The following is an 18684-nucleotide window of genomic DNA, read 5'->3' as shown; positions in this document are numbered from 1 at the left end:
CTTTAGGTTTTTCTTTTTTTCCCTCCCATTGTTTTTGGTTTTAAATTATTGTTCATCATTTGCTCTTTTGTATTTAATACGAGTCTCTATACAAAAAAACTGTTTCACTTGATTAATTTTTTTTCAGGAGATATTCCACATTATGTACTTAAACTTTATGGGAGCCAATAACGATGAGCAGGAATGTAACACTTATTAAGCTCAGTAAAGTTCCCATGTTTGCACGGAAGTCTCCTTCATTGATCTGTGGAAGTCGTGGTCCTGGCCAGCCAATACCATCGGCTAAAGGCGGCCTGTACAGGTGCATAACCCACAAAACACCAATATCAACACCCAGCCAGGACCCACACAATTCTCTTGTAAAGTGCCAGAGCATGATGGGATAGCAGCTCAGTCATGATTTCCTTTCTGCAGCAATTTACAAACAGACTGGTTGTCAGGTTGCTGGTTGTGCCTTTTTTTTCATTCCTTTAATCTATTAGCAACAGCTAATCACTAAAGAGGCATGTAAAATTTTGGGCACCCTTGGTCAAAATTACTGTTATTGTGAACAATTAAGCAATTTGAAGACGAAATGATCACTAAAAGGCCTAAAAGTTAAAGATGACACATTTCTTTTGTATTTTAGGGAAATATATATATATTGTCATTTTTTTACATTTTAAAAATTACAAAAAGGAAAATTGGCCAAAGCAAAAGTTTGGGCACCCTTGGGGATGTGTGTGCTCAGGTAACTTTGACCAAGGGTTCAGACCATAATTAGCCTGTTAGGGTTATGGCTTGTTCATTATCATCATTAGGAAAGGCCAGGTGATGCAAATTTCCTAGCTTTATAAAAACTCAGCCTCCTCTAACATTGTGCCAAAAAAACAGAGGTCATGGGGTCTTCTAAGCAGCTGCCTAGCACTCGGAAAATGAAAATGGTGGAGGCCACAAAGCAGGAGAAGGCTATAAGAAGATAGGAAAGCGTTTTCAAGTTGACCTTTCCTAATTTAGAAATGTAATTAAGAAAATGGCAGTTAACAGGAACAGTGGAGGTCAAGATAAGGTCTGGAAGACCAAGCAAAATTTCAGTGAAAGCTGCTAGTAGGATTGCTAGAGAGACAAATCAGAACCAACACTTGACTGCAAAAGACCTTCAGAAAAATTTAGCAGACTCTGGGAGTTGTGGTACATTGTTCTACTGTTGAGAGTCACATGCACAAATATGGCCATCATGGAAGAGTCATCCGAAGAAAACCTCTCCTGCATCCTCATCATAAAAATTCAGCTTCAGAAGTATACAAAAAAACATCTAAACAAACTTGATGCATTTTTTAAATAAGTCCTGTGGACCAATGAGGTTAAAATAGAACTCTTTGGCCACAATGATGAAAGGTATGTGTGGTGAAAAAAGGGCATAGAATTTCAGGAAAAGAACATCTTGCCAACCATCAAGCATAGGGGTGGATCAATCATGCTTTGGGGTTGTGTTGCAGCCAATGGCACGGGGAACATTTCACGGGTAGTGGGAAGAATGGATTCAATGAAATTTCAATAAATTATTGATGCAAACATAACACCATCTGTAGAAAAGCTGAAGTTGAAAAGAGAATGGCTTCTACAAGTGGATGATCATAAACATGACAAAACCCACAATAGACTACCTGAAAAGGCGCAAGTGTCGCGGGTTTGTCAGATGTGACAGTCTCCCTGCAATTGGTTGCAGAAGATCTCTTCATTTGGCATTACAGACACCTTCTTAGCTGTTTCACTCTAGGACCCAGCGGCTACCTCCTGCTCTAATTTACACCCTGGGTGTTTAAATAGTTTCACTTTGCAGCAGGAAGGTGGTGGTGATATTCACATGTTTCCTTGTGAACGCTTGAACCTATTTCAGACTGCTGTCTACTTCTCTGGTGCTAGGAGGACGTTTGGAGTTCTCTCTCTGAAGTTGGCTCAAGCTAAGCTACTTTTCCCCGTGTTTGTCTCCTTTGTGGTCTTTAGCTGTTAGTGGGGATCGACTAGTGCTTACCCACCCTTCCCTATCCAGTGCCAAGCGCTAGGGAAATACAGGGGTAGGTTCCTGTGCAGCGATTGGTGAAGAACAAATATAAGGACGGTAGAGGGTGATATCAGATCAGTCTAGGAGGTCTCCACTCCCCCCTTTCCCTAGATTCTGGGCTCCCTTCTCCTCTTCCCTTTGTGTTGCACTTAAGGCCCCGTCACACATAGCGACGCTACAACGATCCCGACAACGATACGACCTGTCAGGGATCGTTGCTGCGTCGCTATGTGTTCGCTGGTGAGCTGTCAAACAGGCAGGCTCACCAGCGATCAGGGAGCAGCGACATCGTGGAAAGAATCGTTCCACGATGTCCTGCTCCTGGTTACGAGCCTGCTGAAGCAGGAGCAGGCTGGTAACTAAGATAAACATCGGGTTACTAGGGGCACACGCACTCCTAGTAACCCGCTGTTTATCATGGTTACTACTCTGCTACCGTGAGCGGTAACCTCCCGCTCATCATAGCAGGCTCGTAACCATGATAAACATCGGGTTACTAGGGGCACACGCGCACTTAGTAACCCGCTGTTTATCATGGTTACGGGCCTGCTACGATGAGCGGGAGGTTACTGCTCACGGTAGCAGAGTAGTAACCATGATAAACAGCGGGTTACTAGGAGCGCGTGTGCCCCTAGTAACCCGATGTTTATCATGGTTACGAGCCTGATCGTTGGTCCCGTTGGTCACACACAGCGATGTATGCTGACCAGCGGGAGGGCAACGACCAAAAAATGGTCCAGGACACTTTGCAGCGATCAGCGACCTCACAGCAGGGGCCTGATCGCTGCAAAGTGTCACACATAGCGACATCGCTGGTGAGGTCGCTGTTGCGTCACCAAAACCGTGACACAGCAGCGATCTCGCTAGCGATGTCGCTATGTGTGACGGGGCCTTTAGTCTTTTCAACACAGTGTGTGACAGCAAGCTGAAGGTTTTATAATGGCCTTCACAGTCCCCGATCTGAACATCATTGAAAATCTGTGGCTAGACCTCAAAATAGCAGTGCATGCAAGACGACCCAGGAATCTCACAGAACTGGAAGAATTTTCCAAGGAAGAATGGATGAAAATCCCTCAAACAAGAATTGAAAGACTCTTGTCTGGCTACAAAAAGCATTTACAAGCTGTGAAACTTTCAAAAGGGGGCGCTACTATGTACTAACCATGCAGGGTGCCCAAACTTTGTAATGTAATGTAAAAGATGACAATTTTTTTTTTTTTTGCCTAAAATACAAAGGAAATGTGTTGTCTGTAACTTTAGGCCTTTCTGAGCTCATTTCATCTTCAACTTGCGTAACTGCTCACAATAACAGTAATTTTGGCCAGGGGTGCCCAAACTTTTACATGCCAATCAATATGGAGCAGGCTAAGGAGCCGAGCCTGTTCTATGCAGCAGCAGTGCCAGCTGTGTTCCACAGCCGACCGTAATGAAACTATCCTGGATCGCAACACTTTAATCTCTAAAATGTCAATATCAAACCTTACAGTGCCATTTAAGAAGTGTCTAAGAGGGCGGCCATTGGTAACAGCTCCATCAATGGAAAAATAACAAAAAATGGAGCAGAATCCGAGCATAAACATCTCTGATGCAGGATGAGGCAGCAGATCTCATGATTACTGGGGGCTCAGAGATCAGACCCCGACAATCAGCAAATGGATGGGGGTTAACTTGTGTTTTTTTTAGTATGGGAATAAGCTATGAGATTAAACCTACAAATCTATATATAGGCTAATCCTGATAGAGAATAATGGGGTCTCCACATACCTCCACCTGCAGAGCCGCCACCACATATATGGCTGTTCTGTGCGCACAGGACCTGTGATGAGGTCACAGGAGGGGAGGAGTCAGGGGTCACATGATCAGGGGCCTCAGTGGATGCAGGACTCTGCTGTGCTGGTTGTCATGGTGCTGGATGAGCTGCAGTTTATGTGTGGGGTCAGGAGGGGTTTACAGTGTGGATGTAGCAGAGCCGCCTGTGTACGAGGTGTACGGAGCAGAGCCGCGTGTGTACGAGGTGTACGGAGCGGAGCCGCGTGTGTACGAGGTGTACGGAGCGGAGCCGCGCGTGTACGAGGCGTACGGAGCAGAGCCGTGCGTGTACGAGGTGTACGGAGCGGAGCCGCATGTGTATGAGGTGTACGGAGCAGAGCCGCGTGTGTATGAGGTGTACGGAGCAGAGCCGCGTGTGTACGAGGCGTACGGAGCGGAGCCGCGCGTGTACGAGGTGTACGGAGCGGAGCCGCGTGTGTACGGAGCAGAGCCGCGTGTGTACGAGGTGTACGGAGCGGAACCGCGTGTGTACGAGGTGTACGGAGCGGAGCCGCGCATGTACGAGGTGTACGGAGCGGAGCCGCGCGTGTACGAGGTGTACGGAGCAGAGCCGCGCGTGTACGAGGTGTACGGAGCGGAGCCGCGTGTGTACGAGGTGTACGGAGCGGAGCCGCGTGTGTACGGAGCAGAGCCGTGTGTGTACGAGGTGTACGGAGCAGAGCCGCGTGTGTACGAGGTGTACGGAGCAGAGCCGCGCGTGTACGAGGTGTACGGAGCGGAGCCGCGTGTGTACGAGGTGTACGGAGCGGAGCCGCGTGTGTACGGAGCAGAGCCGTGTGTGTACGAGGTGTACGGAGCAGAGCCGCGTGTGTACGAGGTGTACGGAGCGGAGCCGTGTGTGTACGAGGCGTACGGAGCAGAGCCGTGTGTGTACGAGGCGTACGGAGCAGAGCCGTGTGTGTACGAGGCGTACGGAGCAGAGCCGTGTGTGTACGAGGCGTACGGAGCAGAGCCGTGTGTGTACGAGGCGTACGGAGCAGAGCCGTGTGTGTACGAGGCGTACGGAGCAGAGCCGCGTGTGTACGAGGTGTACGGAGCGGAGCCGCGCGTGTACGAGGTGTACGGAGCGGAGCCGTGTGTGTACGAGGCGTACGGAGCAGAGCCGCATGTGTACGAGGCATACGGAGCAGAGCCGCGTGTGTATGAGGTGTACGGAGCGGAGCCGTGTGTGTACGAGGCGTACGGAGCAGAGCCGCGTGTGTACGAGGCGTACGGAGCGGAGCCGCACGTGTACGAGGTGTACGGAGCAGAGCCGCACGTGTACGAGACGTACGGAGCGGAGCCGCATGTGTACGAGGCGTACGGAGCGGAGCCACATGTGTACGAGGCGTACGGAGCAGAGCCGCATGTGTACGAGACGTACGGAGCGGAGCCGCATGTGTACGAGGCGTACGGAGCAGAGCCGCATGTGTACGAGGTGTACGGAGCGGAGCCGCGTGTATGAGGTGTACGGAGCAGAGCCGTGTATGTGTGTGTGCGACGTGTACCGAGCAGAGTTGTGTGTATATGACATGTGTAGAGCAGAGCCGTGTGTGTGTATTTGGCATGTATTGTGAAGAGCCATGTCTGTTTACACAGCAGAGTTGTGTTTGTGTGTGTGTACGACATGTACGAAGCGGAACCATGTGTGTATAAAGCATGTACGGAGCAGAGCCGTGTATGTGTGTGTACGACGTGTACAGAGCAGAGCTGTGTGCGTCTATGGCATGTATGAAGCTGAGCTGTGTGTATATTTCATGTACGGAGCAAGACAGTGTGTATATATGTCATGTATGGGGCAAAGCCATATGTGTGTACATGTACGATATGTACGGAGCAGGGTAGTGTGCGCATACAGTCCTGTCCATCCTTATTGGCACCCATGAAGTTTAAGTACATAATGTTGAATATCTCCTGAAAAAAATTAATCAAGTGGCTGTTTTTTTTGTGTAGAGCACTCGTGTTAAATACAAAAGAGCAAATGATAAACAATAATTTAAAACAAAAAACAATGGGAGGGAAAAATAGAAAAACCTAAAGCTTGCTGCGTCACTGGTATTGGCACCCTTTACATTAATTTAGTATGGAAACACATTTTGACTCGCCTCTGGTAAATCACAAAAGAGATCCTCCTGTGATTAATTGTCAGTGCCCATGTGACATGGATTAGCCAATGAATGATCACTTCAATGTTTTAAAAAGCCACATGGTAGGCCCTGTTCCTTTGTCACAATGGTGAAGACAAAGGAGCTTTCTGAGGACATCAGAACTGCTATTATTAGCAAACACAAGATGTCCAAAGGGTATAAGGCCAACTCCAAAGACCTTGGTATCCCAGTTTCAACAGTGCGCAATGTTATTAAGAAGTTTGCCAAGCATGGAACCATCAATAACCTCCCTGGATGTGGGGGAAAGAGGAAAATTGACAAGAGATGTCTTCGAAGGTTGGTGCAAATGGTGGTAAAAACACCATGTCAAACATCCAAAGACCTGAAGGCCAACCTGGAACAGTCTGGTGTCATGATTTCAACAAGTACCATACGCCGCACACTAAAGCAAGCAGAGCTTTGTGGGCGAAGGCCAAGGAAGAAACCATTGCAGAAGAAAAAACATAAAAAGGAGTGACTGATCTTTGCCAAAGAGTACCTTGACAAACCACAATCCTTCTGGGAAAATGTTCTGTGGATAGATGAAACAAAAACAAAGCTTTTGGCAATGCAAAGCAACAGTTTGTTTACAGACGCCGCAATGAAGCTAATAAGGAAAATAACACCTTACCAACATTTAAGCATGCTGGAGGATCCATAATGCTGTGGGGTTGCTTTGCTGCGTCTGGTACTGGAGGCCTTGACCGTATCACAGGAATCATGAAATCGGAGAATTATCAAGAGATTTTAGAGCGAAATGTCCTACCCAGTGTAAGACAACTTGGTTTGAGTCGAAGATCATGGGTACTCCAGCAAGACAATAACCCAAAGCACACATCCAAAACTACACAGAAATGGTTGAAAAAGAAAAAAATGGACTGTTTTAAAATGGCCAGCAATGAGTCCTGACCTTGATCCCATTGAAAATCTTTGGGGTGAGCTGAAATCTGCCATTGAGAAAAGAACCCTGCAAACATTCAAGAGCTTGAACAATCTGCAAAGGAAGAGTGGGAGAAAATTCCAGCTGAGAAGTGCAAAAAGCTTATAGATGGCTATAAGAAACGTTTGGAGGCTGTCAGCAATGCCAAAGGGTGTGCGACCAAGTATTAGTTAGGGGTGCCTTTATTGCCACACATGCTGTTTATCCTGTTTCTTCTTTGAAATTGCAACATATAAGTTGAAAAACAATGTTTTATTGTTGTATTACTTTGGACCACTGATTAAAAAATCCTGAGGATATAACTTTGGTACATTTCCATTTATTTCTGAAGATATTATACAGTTTGTGAAAAAATTGAAGGGATACCCATAATAGTGAGCAGCATTATATATGTCATGTATGGAGCAGAGCTGTGTATGTACGTGTACGACATGTATGGAGCAGGATAGTGTCTATATATGTCATGTACGGAGCAGAGTCATGTGTGTATACATGTACGACATGTACGGAGCAGGATAGTGTGTATATATGTCATATACGGAGCAGAGCCATGTGAGTGTACGTGTACGACATACTGTATATGGAACAGTATAGTGTCTATACAGTCCTGCTCATTGTTATTGTCACCCATGAAGTTTAAGTACATAATGTGGAACACCTCCTGAAAAAAAATGAATCAAGTGAAACAGTTTTTTATACAGTATGTCATGTACGCAGTGGAGCCATGTGTGTGTAAGTGTACGATATGTATGGAGCAGGATAGTGTGTATATATTATTATTATTTATTATTATAGCGGCATTAATTCCATGGCGCTTTACATGTGAAAAAGGGGTATACGTAGCAGACAACAAATGCAATCGTTTGAACAAAAACAAGTCACCGACTGGTACAGGAGGAGAGAAAACCCTGCCCGCGAAGGCTCACAATCTAGAAGGGGGGTGAGGATACAGTAGGTGAGGGCACAGCTGGTTGTGCAGCGAGGGTTACTGCAGGTTGTAGGCTTGTTGGAAGAGGTAGGTCTTCAGGTTTCTTTTGAAGGTTTCCACAGTAGGCGAGAGTCTGACGTGTTGGGGTAGAGAGTTCCAGAGTAGGGGGGATTAATGGGAGAAATCTTGTATGCGATTGTGGGAAGAGGAGATCAGAGGGGAGTAGAGAAGGAGGTCCTGTGAGGATCGGAGGTTGCGTGCAGGTAGGTACTGTGAGACTAGATCACAAACGTATGGAGGAGACAGGTTGTGGATGGCTTTGTATGCCAAGGTTAGGGTCTTGAACTTCAGTCTCTAGGCAATGGGGAGCCACTGCAAGGATTGGCAGAGGGGAGAGGCAGGGGGATAGCGTTGGGACAGGTGGAATAGTTGGGCAGCAGAGTTTAGGATAGATTGCAGGGGTGGGAGAGGGGTAGAAAGGAGGCCACAGAGCAGGAGGTAGCAGTAGTCAAGGCAAGAGATGATGAGGGCATGCACTAGTGTTTTTGCAGATTCATGGTTGATAAATGTATGGATCCGGGAAATATTTTTGAGTTGGAGTCGGCAGGAAGTGGAAAGAGCTTGGATATGAGGTTTGAAGGAGAAATCAGAGTCAAGGAGGGTTACCCCGAGGCAGCGAGCTTGCGTGACTGGGGAGAGTGGACAGCCATTGACTTTGATAGATAGGTCAGGTGGGGGGGTTGAGTGAGATGGCGGAAAGATGATGAATCCGGTTTTATCCATATTAAGTTTTAGGAATCTAGCTGAGAAGAAAGATGAAATAGCAGACACAAATTGTGGGATTCTGGTTAGTAAGGAGGTGATATCAGGTCCAAAGAGGTTGATCTGCGTGTCATCAGCATAGAGGTGATACTGGAAGCTGTGAGACTCTATCAGCTGTCCCAGGCCGAATGTGCAGATGGAGACGAGCAGGGGTTCTAGAACCTTGGGGGACACCGACAGATAGGGGGCAAATTGAGGAGGTGGTGTGTGAGTGGGAGACGCTGAATGTCCGGTCTGTTAGGTATGAGGAGATCCAAGATAGTGCCAAGTCTGTGATGCCGAGAGATAGATGAGAGACTATGTAGTAAGAGGGAATGGTCCACTGTGTCAAAGGCAGAGGACAGGTCCAGAAGGAGGAGGACAGAGTAGTGTCATTTGGATTTGGCGGTCAGTAGGTCGTTGATGACTTTAGTCAGGGCAGTTTCAGTGGAATGATGTGGTCGGAAGTCAGATTGTAAGTGATCAAAGAGGGAGCAGGAGGAGAGGTGGGAGGACAGTTCAAAATGGACGTGTTGTTCCAGTAGTTTTGAGGCATAGGGGAGAATGTTAAGGCTATGTTCTCACAATGAAATTTTGGCGAGCTGTTGCAGATTTTCTGAACCCATTAAGAAGAATAGGTTACCTGTAGTGTTGATCGAGCACTAAAATGTTCGGGTGCTCGAAGCTTGGGCCGAGCTCGCCGTGATACTCGGGTGCTCGACCCGAGCAAAAAGCCCAATGTTAGTCTATGGGAGACCCGAGCATTTTTGGCACGGCACCCCCGGCAGTCTTTTAAAAGCCTAACAAGTGCCAAAAACAATAGTGACAGTGCTCAAATGACATGGAGACAGCATGGGGATCGCCCCAGGAAGCATTTCTGATGCCCTGGTCACTGCTGTCAACAACGTGGTCAGATGTATTAAGCCACTTTTAAGGGCTCACAATAAAACGTTCAAAAACAAAACCTAAACTGCTTTCCTGTGAAATATGTTAAGGAACTTCCTTTCCAGGGTAAAGAAGACTTGTGTATAAGGTAAAATAAATAACCCCCCCAAAAAAATACTCCTCCACACCTTGGGCTACTGTATGTTCACAAATAGCATTTTTTATGCGTTTTTGCACTTTTGTATTGCTTTCAACCGTGACAAATGCATTAACCGGGAAATGTCATTTTAACATTTTACAACCTTATCTGGCCATGTGCTGTGTGACACATGCATACAGTGCTGAAAAGACATGAGAACAGCATGGAGAAGACCCCTGGAAGCATCTCTGACACCCAGGTCACTGCCTAAAAGTGTGCCCATCAGAAGTCATCCTTGCTGCATCAGAAGATGCAGACTTGCAACTATCCCCTTGCAAGTTCTTGTCCCAGGGCACTGTTCAATTGTACCTCCCCCATTCCTTGCAATGCAAGCGCAGATATGCAGCCAACCACCCACCCACCCCCAGGCTGCAATACCATACTGCTTGCTTGCACTTGAAATTGGGCCTTTTAGGCATGTGGAGGCGGAATCTGGCCACCACGTCATGGCTGTGTTGGCGGCCTGGAATCCATACTCAGTCCCCAGCCGCCCGGCGGCTGGGTGTCCACACTCGGTCCCCAGCCGCCAGGGGGCGGCCGGGTGTCCATACTTGGTCCCCAGCCGCTCCGCGACCGGGTGTCCACACACGGTCCCCAGCCGCCTTGGGGAAGCCGGGTGTCCACCCCTATTTCTCCTGTCAACTTCCCCCCACACACTTTTCTTAGCCCGGCCTGCTTTAGGGCAGCATTGGACGAGACCACCAGAGAACCAGACTCCTCTGGTGGGCCATGGCTTCTCCATCAGGGGAGTTGAGAGTGCCAAGGTGAGGACCATGATGAAGATGATACAAGTTAGCATCTGCTTTGTTTTCTTGGAATGCAAGCGCATGTATGTAGTAGCGGCTAGGCCTGAGGTGGTCAGCGTTTTGGCGCATATCCTACCTCCTCCGAGGATTGCTGGATGTTTTCCTGCTACTATTCCAGTTCTATGACTCCCGTTAAAACAAAGCTTCAGGTGATAAATGATGGATGAGGTAGTGGCAAAGGAGAAAGAGCAGGAGGAACAGGGACCATTCACATCAATATCAGGCTAGTCAACCACATATGTCTTGTAGGATATGTTTCTGTAACAAAAGGAGCGGTTCGGCTACACAGTTATAGGGCATACAGTGAGTGCAATGCCTACCACAAATTTTGAGGCACTCCAATGCCCCTTGGAAATGACATGGAGGTCAAAGGGCCTCAACTAAACCGTTTTTTCCATTTATAGCAACTGGGTCTCCTGTACACTGTTAGCCTAAGCAGTGAATGGAAGGCTTTCCAAAAATTATGAGAAACTGCAATGCCCCTTGAAACAGACGTGGATTACAGTGTACTAAAAACCTTCTACCCATTATTGGGGAGTGGGTCTCCCTTAGTTTTCGCCTTTGCATTGAAAAGCAAAAGCTGACTAAAATTAGGAGGAAATGCAATGCCCGTTGGAAGAGTCGTGGAGGTTAGAGGTAATTAAAAACAACATTTCAATGCCCCTTGGAAGAGCTGTGGAGTTCAGAGTGGCTTAAGAAGACGCTTTTAATGCCCCTTTGAAGAGACGTGGAGGTCCCAGTAGCTTAACAAGACGGTTTGAATGCCCCTTGGAAGAGACGTGGAGGTCACAGTAGCTTAACAAGACGGTTTTAATGCCCCTCGGAAAAGTGGTGGTCGCAGTAGCTTAACAAGACAGTTTTAATGCCCCTCGGAAAAGACGTGGATGTCCCAGTAGCTTAACAAGACAGTTTGAATGCCCTTGGAACAGAAGTGGAGGTCACAGTAGCTTAACAAGACGCTTTTAATGCCCCTTACAAGAGCCATAAGGTACAGCATCTTAAAAATATTACTCCCATTATTGGGGAGTGGGTCTCCCATAGTATTTGCTTATGCCTTCCAAGCAAAAGCTTCCAAAAATTAGGACAGAGCAACTTGCAATGCCCCTTACAAGAGCCATGCAGTACAGCATCTTACAAACATAAGTCCCATTATTGGGGAGTGGGTCTCCCATAGTATTTGCTTATGCCTTCCAAGCAAAAGCTTCCAAAAATTAGGACGGAGCAACTGGCAATGCCCCTTACAAGAGCCATGCAGTACAGCATATTACAAACATAAGTCCCATTATTGGGGAATGGGTCTCCCATAGTATTTGCTTATGCCTTCCAAGCAAAAGCTTCCAAAAATTAAGATGGAGCAACTTGCAATTCCCCTTACAAGAGCCATGCAGTACAGCATATTATAAACATAAGTCCCATTATTGGGGAGTGGGTCTCCCATAGTATTTGCTTATGCCTTCCAAGCAAAAGCTTCCAAAAATTAGGACGGAGCAACTTGCAATGCCCCTTACAAGAGCCATGCAGTACAGCATATTACAAACATTATTCCCATTATTGGGGAGTGGGTCTCCCATAGTATTTGCTTATGCCTTCCAAGCAAAAGCTTCCAAAAATTAGGACGGAGCAACTTGCAATGCCCCTTACAAGAGCCATGCAGTACAGCATATTACAAACATAAGTCCCATTATTGGGGAGTGGGTCTCCCATAGTATTTGCTTATGCCTTCCGAGCAAAAGCTTCCAAAAATTAAGACGGAGCAACTTGCAATGCCCCTTACAAGAGCCATGCAGTACAGCATATTACAAACATTATTCCCATTATTGGGGAGTGGGTCTCCCATAGTATTTGCTTATGCCTTCCAAGCAAAAGCTTCCAAAAATTAGGACAGAGCAACTTGCAATGCCTCTTACAAGAGCCATGCAGTACAGCATATTACAAACATTATTCCCATTATTGGGGAGTGGGTCTCCCATAGTATTTGCTTATGCCTTCCAAGCAAAAGCTTCCAAAAATTAAGACGGAGCAACTTGCAATGCCCCTTACAAGAGCCATGCAGTACAGCATATTACAAACATAAGTCCCATTATTGGGGAGTGGGTCTCCCATAGTATTTGCTTATGCCTTCCAAGCAAAAGCTTCCAAAAATTAAGACGGAGCAACTTGCAATGCCCCTTACAAGAGCCATGCAGTACAGCATATTACAAACATTATTCCCATTATTGGGGAGTGGGTCTCCCATAGTATTTGCTTATGCCTTCCAAGCAAAAGCTTCCAAAAATTAGGACGAAGCAACTTGCAATGCCCCTTACAAGAGCCATGCTGTACAGCATATTACAAACATAAGTCCCATTATTGGGGAGTGGGTCTCCCATAGTATTTGCGTATGCCTTCCAAGCAAAAGCTTCCAAAAATTAAGACGGAGCAACTTGCAATGCCCCTTACAAGAGCCATGCAGTACAGCATATTACAAACATTATTCCCATTATTGGGGAGTGGGTCTCCCATAGTATTTGCTTATGCCTTCCAAGCAAAAGCTTCCAAAAATTAAGACGGAGCAACTTGCAATGCCCCTTACAAGAGCCATGCAGTACAGCATATTACAAACATTATTCCCATTATTGGGGAGTGGGTCTCCCATAGTATTTGCTTATGCTTTCCAAGCAAAAGCTTCCAAAAATGAGGAGGAAATGCGTTCGAAGACTCGTGGAGGTCCCAGTAGCTTAACAAGACAGTTTTAATGCCCCTTACAAGAGACGTGGAGGTCAGAGTGGTATAACAAGACGGTTTTAATGCCCCACAGAAGAGACGTGGAGATCAGAGTGGTATAACAAGACGCTTTTAATGCCCCTTACAAGAGACGTGGAGGTCAGAGTGGTATAACAAGACGCTTTTTATGCCCCTCAGAAGAGACGTTGAGGTCAGAGTGGTATAACAAGACGCTTTTAATGCCCCTTACAAGAGATGTGGAGGTCAGAGTGGTATAACAAAACGCTTTTAATGCCCCTCGGAAGAGATGTGGAGGTCAGAGTGGTATAACAAGACGCTTTTAATGCCCCTCAGAAGAGACGTGGAGGTCAGAGTGGTATAACAAGATGATTTTAATGCCCCTTACAAGAGACGTGGAGGTCAGAGTGGTATAACAAGACGCTTTTAATGCCCCTCAGAAGAGACGTGGAGGTCAGAGTGGTATAACAAGACGATTTTAATGCCCCTTACAAGAGACGTGGAGGTCAGAGTGGTATAACAAGACGCTTTTAATGCCCCTCAGAAGAGACGTGGAGGTCAGAGTGGTATAACAAGACGCTTTTAATGCCCCTTACAAGAGACGTGGAGGTCAGAGTGGTATAACAAGATGCTTTTAATGCCCCTTACAAGAGACGTGGAGGTCAGAGTGGTATAACAAGACGCTTTTTATGCCCCTCAGAAGAGACGTGGAGGTCAGAGTGGAATAACAAGACACTTTTAATGCCCCTTACAAGAGATGTGGAGGTCAGAGTGGTATAACAAGATGCTTTTAATGCCCCTCGGAAGAGACGTGGAGGTCAGAGTGGTATAACAAGATGCTTTTAATGCCCCTTACAAGAGACGTGGAGGTCAGAGTGGTATAACAAGACGCTTTTTATGCCCCTCAGAAGAGACGTGGAGGTCAGAGTGGAATAACAAGACGCTTTTAATGCCCCTTACAAGAGATGTGGAGGTCAGAGTGGTATAACAAGATGCTTTTAATGCCCCTCGGAAGAGACGTGGAGGTCAGAGTGGTATAACAAGACGCTTTTAATGCCCCTTGGAAGAGCCATACAGTACAGCATCTTAAAAATATTATTCCCATTATTGGGGAGTGGGTCTCCCACAGTCTTTGCTTATGCCTTCCAAGCAAAAGCTGACAAAAATAAGGACGGAGGAACTTTCAATAATGGCAACACGGACCACGGTCACCCTGGTGGTATAGTGGTGGTGGAGGCTGAGGATAAGGAGAAGAACATAAAACAGCCGAAATGAGGAAGCTTATACCCATGTGTGGGTGTGAAGCGGTGCATGTGAATACACCTCCCGAAATAACACAGTGGATTTGACTTTATGTTACTCTGCTGTCATTTGGTGGTGATGAGAAGTCTGGCCCAATCCAGCCCTTGTTCATTTTGATAAGGGTCAGCTTGTCAGCATTGTCAGTTGACAGGCGAATGCGCTTATCAGTTATAATTCCCCCAGCGGCACTAAAAACACGCTCCGATAACACGCTAGCGGCAGGGCAGGCCAGGACCTCCAAGGCGTACAGAGCGAGTTCATTCCAAGTGTCAAGCTTGGATACCCAATAATTAAAAGGCACAGAGGAATCACGGAGGACGCTGGTACGGTCGCCAAGGTACTCCCTCACCATCTTTTGAAACTTTCCACTCCTCGTGAGAGTACCCCGCGCCTCAGGGTCTGTCCGAAGGGAGGGTCTGAGAAAACTGTCCCAGAACGTTGACAGTGTTCCCCTGCCTCTGCTGGATTGGAGTTGCCACTCTCTCGCTTGTACGCTTTGGTTGGTCAACGAACTGTGACCTCTGCCGCTAGCGTGTTCAGATGGGAATTTTTTTTAACAGTTCTGCAGCAAGGGCCTTCTGGTACTGGCCCATTTTTGTAGACCTCTCCACCTCATGAATAAGAGAGTGAAAGTTCTCCTTGTAGCGGGGGTCTACAAGTGTCACCAACCAGTAATGACTGTCACCCAACATTTTGACAACGCGAGGGTCACGGTTAAGGCAGCGTAACATAAAGTCAGCCATGCGTGCCAGACTGGTAACGGGCAAGATTTCCGTGTCCTCACCAAGATGACGACTGGCCATGCTCTCCTCCTCCTCCTCCCTCCTGTCCTCAGGCCACCCATGCTGAACCGACGGTATGACACTTGTACAGGTACTACCGTCTACAGCGCATGATAACAGCTGCTGTTCTTCCTCCTCCTCCTCTCCCTCATTGTCCCCCAAAGCACGTTCGGATAAGATGAGGCTGGACTGTGTGTAATCGCCCACTACGGCTTCTTGATCCATCTCATCATACTCTGGCTGAAATGCTTCCTCTTTAATTCTCTGCAGAGAGCGTTGCAAAAGACAGACAAGTGGGATGCTAACACTAACGATGGCGTCATCGCCACTCACCATCTTCTGGCCTCCTCAAAGTTTGTCAGGATGGTACATATGTCAGACATCCAGGTCCACTCATGAGGTCTTATGTGTGGAGTCTGACCTGAATATCAACGGCCTTGTTGCAGCTGGTACTCCACAACTGCTCTCTTCTGCTCACAAATCCTTTGCAACATGTGGAGGGTAGAGTTCCATCGTGTGGGGACATCACACGACAGTCAGTGTGCCGGAAGCTGCAAACGCTGCTGCAACACAGCAAGGGCGGCAGAAGCTGTAGCCGACTTGTGAAAATGAGCTGACAGGCGGCGTACTTTCACGAGCAGATCTGGCAACTCAGGGTATGATTTAAGAAACCGCTGAACCACGAGGTTAAGCACATGAGCCAGGCATGGTATGGGTGTGATCTCGCCTCGCCTCAGAGCCGCCACCAGGTTACGGCCATTGTCACACAAGACCATGCCTGGATGTAGGTTCAGCGGTCTCAGCCACAGATCTGCCTGCTCTTTCACAGCTGTCCACAACTCACAAGCCGTGTGAGGTTTATCACCTAAGCTTATGAGTTTCAGCACAGCCTGTTGCCGCTTGGCGGAGGCAGTACTGCAGGGCTTCCAGCTTGTAACTGATGTGGTGATATCCGAGATGGAGGCTGAACATGAGGAGGAGGAGGAGGAGGATGATACGCAGGAGCTGTACACTGTGGGGGCAACTCTGACTGACATAGGGCCCGCAATCCTCGGTGTGGGGAGAATGTGTTCCGTCCCAAGGTCCGACTGGGTCCCGGCTTCCACTATGTTTACCCAGTGTGCCGTCAGGGAGATATACCGTCCCTGGCCACAAGCACTTGTCCACTTGTCCGTTGTCAGGTGGACTCTCCCAGTAACTGCGTTGTTGAGGGCACGGCAGATGTTTTGGGACACGTGCTTGTGTAGTGCGGGGATGGCACACCGGGCAAAATAGTGTCAGCTGGGGACCGAGTACCGAGGGACGGCCACCGCCATAAGGTTGCGGAAGGATTCGGTCTCCACCAGCCTAAAAGGCAGCATTTCCAACGCAAGCAGTCGTGAAATGTGCGAATTTAGGACTGTGGCCTGTGGGGCGTTAGCTGCGAATTTCCGCTTTCGTTCAAAGGTCTGAGATATGGACAATTGAACGCTGCGGTGGGACGTGGACATGGATGCTGTTTCTTGAGAAACTGCCATAACAAGTGAAGACTGAGAGGAGGGGGCATCTTTACATGCAGTATGGACAGGGGATTGCCTTGCACACACAACAGTGGGTTCTATTGCACGCACAACAGCGGAAGAAGCAGTGGTGACACCTGCTGACACTGGTCGTGGACCCTGGGTTTCACCCCACAAAGTCGGGTGCTTTGCTGCCATGTGCCTGATCATGCTGGTGGTGGTCAGGCTGGTAGTTTTGTCACCCCTGCTGATGCTGGCATGGCAGGTGGTAGAAATGGCCTTTTTGGGGTTATCAGCAGAGTCTTTAAAAAAATTCCAGACTCTGGAAGACCTACCGCTTGTACTGGCAACGTCCCTCGTGTTGGTGTTACGGGGAACGGTTGCCTGCCTTCTGTCTGCGGCCACCACACTGCTTCTTCCTGCCTGTTGGGGTACTCTGCCTCCCTCCCCCTGTGTGCTGCTGGCCTCACTCTGCATGTCCTCCTGCCACGTTGGGTCAGTTATTAGATCATCCACCACCTCCTCCTCTTCCTCTTGCGCACCACGATGCTCCTCCTCACTTCCTGGCAATTGTGTCTCGTCATTGTCCACCTCTTGTGGTAAATTGCCAGCGTCGACTTCCTGTGGCCGTGGCTGTTCAAATATTTGGGCATCGCTACATGGGATCTCCTCTTCCACCACTTCAAGCGTAGCAGGCGAGGGGCACAAATATGGAAATGGACCAGTGAACAGCTCTTCAGAGTGTCCAAGTGTGGGATCAATTGCTGTCTGACGACACTTGGCATGGTGGGAGGAAGGAGCATCAGGGTGAGGAGGAGTATGCGGTCGAGACTCACGGCTACTAAGAGTTGACCGTGTGGAAGACAGACCGGAGGTGGTGGTGCCCAGGTACTAACTGGAAGTATTATCTGCTATCCAATTAATAACCTGTTCACACTGATCAGTTGGCAATACTGGTGTTGTTCTGTGCTTCCCTAGTAATTCGGTCAAGAAGTGGGAGCGAGAAGATGCGGCTGTCGGTTGTGGCACATTTTCACCTTGGCCACGGCCCCGTCCTCTGCACGCACCATCACCAGAACGTCCAGTTCCACGTCCCTTGCCACGCGCCTTGCCCATTGTAAAGGAAGTAAAATAGCTTACACTCGCACTATCAATGGAAAAAGGGTAATAAAAAGTAGATTAGAACCGTGGAAGAGGAAAACCACAGTTCTATTTCTCTGTCCTACACCCGACTCTTTTACTAAATCTGAACAATCAGGGAGAAACTATTACTGTTTTTCCTTACGGAAAAAATACCTAAACCTGAATAATAGAGATTTTTTACCGTAGGATGGCAAAACCACAGTTATTGTTTACTGGTGTATACCACACTTTTTAAAATATATAGATTTGCGGCTGAACAGTGAGCGACACACTCAAACTGTTTTTTTTTTAGATACCAAAGGCCCAAAACTGGATACTACAGAGATTTTACCCGTAGAACTGCAAAACCACACTGGGATTTGTCAGGCGTACACCAGACTATTTTCAACAGATATATTTTTGTGTCAGAACACTCAGGAGACACTACTGTTTTTTTTTTTTACTGCAAAAAATGCGAAAAGCAGGATAATAGAGATTTTTTACCGTGGAACAGCAAAACCACAGTTTTAATTTACTGGTGTATACCACACTTTTTTAAAAATATAGATTTGCGGCTGAACAGTGAGCGACACACTCAAGCTGTTTTTTTTCAGATACCAAAGGCCCAAAACTGGATACTACAGAGATTTTACCCGTGGAACTGCAAAACCACACTTATGTTTCTGTGGCCTATACCAG

General features: G+C 47.4%; 3 protein-coding genes across 3 annotated transcripts in view; all 3 read right to left on the bottom strand.

Annotated features, from left to right (window-relative positions):
* Nucleotides 1–3880, bottom strand: part of LOC141270568 (gastrula zinc finger protein XlCGF66.1-like) — a 30529-nt gene extending 26649 nt beyond the window's left edge. The window contains exon 1 of the mRNA XM_073680641.1: nt 3809–3880. The gene's annotated coding sequence lies outside the window, so the exon portion shown is untranslated. The remainder of the gene's footprint in view (nt 1–3808) is intronic.
* Nucleotides 1–18684, bottom strand: part of LOC141270519 (uncharacterized) — a 248884-nt gene that overhangs the window by 141541 nt on the left and 88659 nt on the right. The window lies entirely within an intron of this gene.
* The window catches only part of LOC141270535 (uncharacterized), a 176368-nt gene that overhangs the window by 69025 nt on the left and 88659 nt on the right, over nt 1–18684 (bottom strand). The window lies entirely within an intron of this gene.

This window comes from Phyllobates terribilis, unplaced genomic scaffold (assembly GCF_046119375.1).
Source record: "Phyllobates terribilis strain yellow unplaced genomic scaffold, ASM4611937v1 Scaffold_5__5_contigs__length_657084704, whole genome shotgun sequence".
Classification (NCBI taxonomy): Eukaryota; Metazoa; Chordata; class Amphibia; order Anura; family Dendrobatidae; genus Phyllobates; species Phyllobates terribilis.
The sequence above is the reverse complement of the archived record's forward strand: the minus strand, read 5'-3'. Positions and strand labels throughout refer to the sequence as shown.